The following is a 6,000-nucleotide window of genomic DNA, read 5'->3' on the forward strand; positions in this document are numbered from 1 at the left end:
GCTGGATTATTAACAATATGGAAGAAATGTTGCCATCAATGTTGTCCATCTCGAGACCGCTAAATAAGTATGGGATATTTGTGCCAAGTTATAATCCAATGCTAATAGTCTCCAAAAATTATACAATATTTTTTAAAACAATGTATAATACCAAACAATGGGAGAATGTACATGATTATCTTATTCAATTTCGATGACTTCTTCAAGAATGGAAGATTGCCCAGCCTTATTCTTTAGATATTGCGGTTCCTTTAAAATGACTATCTAATTATTTAAGTTGGTCTCATTTGGTGAAAGGGTTCCTCATTACTCGTGATTTGATGAGTCACTTACGTAAGCTCCCTCCTTCGGTGGATGAAGAAGATAGTATGTACTTGAAGTAGCTTAAAGAATATACACAAGTTCTAAGCTGGATTATTAACAATATGGAAGAAATGTTGCCACCAATGTTGTCCATCTCGAGACCGCTAAATAAGTATGGGATATTTGTGCCAAGTTATAATCCAATGCTAATAGTCTCCAAAAATTACACGATATTTTTTAAAACAATGTATAATACCAAACAACGGGAGAATATACATGATTATCTTACTCAATTTCGATGACTTCTTCAAGAATGGAAGATTGCTGTATAATACCAAACAACGGGAGAATGTACATGATTATCTTACTCAATTTTGATGACTTCTTCAAGAATGGAAGATTGCCCAGCCTTATTCTATAGATATTACGGTCCATGAGAAACAACGAGAGGCATTAGCAGGTGCTATTTGCCTTGCTAATATCAAGTCTTATTTGGAGGTAGCTAAGTATCAAATTCTTAACTTTGTTGCCCTTCCTTGCTTTGATAATATATCGGCTATACTAATACGTATCCCAGAGCCATCCTCCAGCACACACACTAATGTTTCTTCGGTTATGTACTCTAGCAATAGAGGTGGAGGTTTCGGGAATAGGGGTCGAGGTAGAAATAATAAAGGAAGTTGTGGCAGAGGAGGCAGGTCTGGTCAAAATTCTTCCCAACCTGATGACGGTCGGATTTTACTCATTGTGGAAAAAAAAATCACTTAATGGAGACATGTTGGAAAATTCATGACATACCCAATTGAGTTACAACAAATCAAAGATGGGGCCAAAGTTTTCCAAGGCTTCTACATCTACTGCAACCACCACTATAACAGGTATGGTCACTGCTACTTCACCTTCTCCATCCTGGATTATTGATTATGGGGCCTCCAAGCACCTGACAAGTAATGGTAAATTTATTTCTAACTCTCTTTGTTTAACTGACAAGTTTGTTTCTATAGCTTATGGGTCCCAAACCAAGGTACATAGGATGAAATCCACCTTTGCTACACCAACATTTCCCTTAGAAGATGTTTTATTTATTCCAGAGTTTCTATTGAATCTTTTGTCTATCAATCAATTAACAAGAAAGTTTAACTGCTCCATTACATTCTCCACCAGTGTTTTTCAAGACCTGTAGACGAAACATGTGATTGGTGGAAACCATGAACAAGAAGGGTTCTACAATCTTGATCAACCAGTAGTCATTGCTACATCCAACTCACAACACAAGGCACTTCAATGGCACAATAGACTCAACCATTCGTCTCTCCAGTCACTTGAATTTTTGTTTCCTTCGCTGCATTTTATTTACAGCTTAAATTGTGATGTTTGTCAAATGAGTAAACACTAGAGGAGTACTTATTTCCCCTCGTGGAAAACCTAAAGGTGTTGCTCATTTTTCATTAAACATACTGATGTGTGGGGACCATTAAAATTTTCTAATATTTCTTAGTCCAAGTATTTCATTACTATTGTTAATGATTTCTCAAGCATTACATGGTTATTTTTTTTATTTAAGGATAGGTTTGGGGTCTTACCTATACTTAAATTCTTTTGTGCCATGGTTTCTACTCAATTCAACACCATTATAAAGGTTCTTCGATCAGATAATGCCAAGGAATACATGTGGCGATTTTGACTCCTTTTGTGCAAATAAAAGAATTATTCACCAAAACTCTTGTGTTTACACACCCCAATAGAATGGTGTGGTTGAAAGAAAGAAACGCCACCTCCTTGAGGTTGCACAAGCCCTTCTATAACATATGCATGAGTCTCACTTCTATTGGTCATATGTCATCCTTACGACCTATTTTCTTTTCAACATATTACCGTCATCAGTTCTTAATGATGGCACTCCTTATTCATATTTTTTTCCTAGTGATGACTTGTTTTCCCTTCCAATACGAGTCTTTAGTTGTACGTGTTTTGTCCATGTTACCTCTCCTCACACCACTAAATTGGATATGAGGGCACTTAAATATATCTTCTTGAGGTACTTTCGTACTGAAAATGGATACGTGTGTTAAAATACTTTTCTTCTGAAAATATTTGAGTCCAGGGATGTAACATTCTTTGAAGAACAACTATTTTATTCACCCACAAGTACTCCCCCTAGGTTCTCCCTTGCTACTGAGTTCCCGAAGCCTATTGTGCCCATTGATGACCACATCTCCATGCAACAATGACGTATCTCTTCAACCCCTTGAGGCCATGGTTGATACCTCACCTGTAACTTCTTCAAATTCTTTTTAGGTAGACTTTTGAAAATTCTTCTGAGGTAGACAACTGCAAATTCTCTTGAGGTAAGTTTTTCTCCTCCTCGTGTGTCTGGTCCTCCACTTGATAGTCGTCTGATTGCTCTTTGCGAAGAGCATCAGTCTTGCACTCAACCATCTACATCTCACCCCATATCTCAATTTGTCTCTACTCATCGCTTATCACCATCATGTTGTCACTTTCTTTCTTCTATTTCGTCCACTTCTATTCCTCGGTCTTATCAAGAGGCCCTCCAGCATTCAAGATGGAAAGTGGTTATGGATGAAAAAATGGTAGCTCTTTATGAGAATCAAACATGACAACTTGTTCCTCTTCCATCTACTAAAAAATAGGTGGGTTTTAAGTAGGTTTTTACGATGAAGCATAATCTGGATGGTTCTATGGCCTGTCTTAAAGCCCAGCTTATGGCTAAAGGTTATACTCAGTGTTACGGAGTTGATTATGAATATACGTTATTTCTTGTTGCCAAGCTTAATTTGGTGTGCCTTTTACTCTCCTTTGCTACGAATTCTCGATAGTCGGTCTATCAACTCAATGTAAAAAATATCTTCCTTAATGGTGACTTTAAGGAGGAGATATATATGAAGCAACCACCTAGTTATATGGTTGAAGGGGAGTTGGTATGCCACTTATAGGAATCATTATATGGTTTGTAGCAATCTCCATGAGCTTGGTTTGACAAGTTCAACCAAGTTATGTTTCGATTTGGGTTTACACAGTGCTGTGTAGATCACTCAGTCTTTGTCAAGCATACTAACACAGGTGTGGTGCTACCTGCAGTATGTGCTGATGATATTGTCTTGATAGACAGTGATACTGACAACATTAATCAAGTTTAGAATAAGACTTGCAGTGAGATCAAGACAAAAAACTTGGGGCTCCTAAAATATTTCCTTGGTATTGAAGTTTTTCAATTCAAACATGGCATTATTCTATCACAAAGAAAATATGTACTTGACTTACTCAATGACACAAAAATGATGGGATGTTGTCTTGCAAATACTCCCATGGATACAAATACAAAATTATGTGTTGGTTATGGAGAGGAAGTTGATGTGGGAAAGTATCAAAAGTTAGTTGGGAAGTTGATTCTTCTTACTGTGACGAGACCGGATGTTTCCTTCGTGGTTAGTCAACACATGCACATACCCTAGATTGCTCATTGGCAAGCATTAGAAAGGATCCTCAGATATTTGAAAAAGTCAGTAGGACAAGGACTTCTATGCAAAATGCTATGGACACCTCAAAATTGAAGGCTTCGCTGATACAATTTCCACTTCAGGATAGTGTACACTTGTTGGAGGCAACCTAGTGACCTGGAAAAGTGAAAAACAAAATGTAGTTGCAAGATCTAGTGTCGAAGCTGAGTATAGAACTATGGCATATACAATAAGTGAGCTCTTATGTTAAATCGCTTTTATCAGAGTTAGGGTTCAACCACGGAGAACCTATGAAACGCCATAGACAAGCTGCAATTCACATTGCCTCCAACCCGGTCTTTCAATAGAGAACTAAGCTTATTGAAGTAGACTGTCATTTTGTTAGAGAAAAGTTGCAAGCATGAATTATATGTCTTATGCATGTTTCTTCTCAAAGTCAAGTTGTTGATATACCCACAAAACCAATCAGCTCAAAAGTTTTCTCCACTACATACACCAAACTGGGTATATCTGATATCATCTCACCACCAGCTTGAGGGGGAGTGTTGGAAGATGTGGTCAATCTTAAATGGCATTATTGTAATAACACTTTATTTTTTTACTCTTGTTCACACCTATTAGGGTGAAGGGTATACTTGTAATTTATAAATTCTTGACCACTATAAATAAAGCCTAAAAGGGAGGATTAGGTCATTCATCGCAGCCTTAATCTCTCCCCTCCTCTACGTGCTCCCTCTCCTTTCTTCTCAAGTTGTCCTCTCCTCTTCATTTTTCTCATCTTTTCTTCTCTTCTTCTTTCGTCTCTCCTTCTTCCTCCTCTTCAGCACATGTGACCTTAAAGTTCAGAGATGGTGAAATCTTGAAAACAACAATGTTTATACATGAAATTATTTGTATAGAGCCTTTAGACGTAAGTCAGCTAGTTCCATGTGTACATCTTATGGATTCAGCTACTAAATACGAACTTTCAAACAAACATAGGTGGTCATCTCATTTGTTTTCAATTAGTTCCAATTTGTCGTTCAAATCCATGGTCCATATAGAATTACAAATCATAGGCATCGCAGGTGATTGGTTTCACTACCCTACTTTAAACTAAGGCAAGGAATAGAGCATAGGTTTGGCACGGAAAATCTGATCTCGTTTTTATCGGACCAAGAAAATTAGAACAAATGTTGCATTTTGAGTAAAGCGGTGGCTGATCCAATACAAAATGTTATTTTGTGCAAAACAAGCAAAACAACTATCTCAACCGTCCCAAGAAAAATAGAACAAATATTTTATTTTGTGTAAAGCGAGAACTAATCCAATACGAAAAGTTATTTGGTACAAAACAAGCAAAACGGCTATCTCAACCGTCCAATCAAATGGTTATCGCAGTCATTCGATCATGATCGGATGATAGAGAGAGTCATTTCGTATGTTTCACACCAAATGGTTGGATCAACCTTGTTTGTAAAGCATTATATATAGATAAAAGCTTACACATTTTGTTTTTACAGTTATTATGAGCGAAAGGTTGCTTGGAATTACGTAGTTAAAAATCGATTTTTGTCAAAGAGCTGCTTTTAATGAAGTAGAAAGGGTCTTTTAACGGCTTAAGGCAGGGAAAAGAAAGATTCTATGAGATCATAAGTGGAACACATCCGCAACTGAAGACTTCACTTGTGCTTTTTTGGAGATGTCTGTAGTTGATATAAAATCTTAACTAAAAAACTTCGTTCTAAAATGTACAAAGTTGTCCAGATAAAGTTAAATTTCCAGTCAATCTGTAGAAAACTATAGAAAAGAAGAAAAAAAAAAAAGAAAAAAAAAGAAAAAAAAATCTTTTCATGTAGGAGAGTAACTTAGTTTCTCATTTAGTCAATGGACTTTCTCTAAAAAACCAACGAATTTGGAGAGAAAGAACAGAAAGAGAAATAAGAGAAATTTTTTATCATAGTTTCAAAAAACATTCAAATTTAAATTATTAAAATATAATTCTTTATAATATAAAAAGACAAAAATATTATCTTAAATTTAAAGTCACAGAAATAATAAATCATAGTATCTTTATTTATAATGAATTTATAAATAAAACTATTGATAATATTGATTTTAATAGTCTATCAATAATATTTTAATACTTAAAAGATATTTTAGTTCTATATAATTTTAATCATTAAATTTTTTAAAAATATTAATTTTTTTTCTTGTCCAACATGATAAACCATAT

This window comes from Aristolochia californica, unplaced genomic scaffold (genome assembly GCF_029961685.1).
Source record: "Aristolochia californica isolate CCGP_79_NKW_82.1479 unplaced genomic scaffold, dmAriCali1.0.hap1 SCAF_10, whole genome shotgun sequence".
Classification (NCBI taxonomy): domain Eukaryota; kingdom Viridiplantae; phylum Streptophyta; class Magnoliopsida; order Piperales; family Aristolochiaceae; genus Aristolochia; species Aristolochia californica.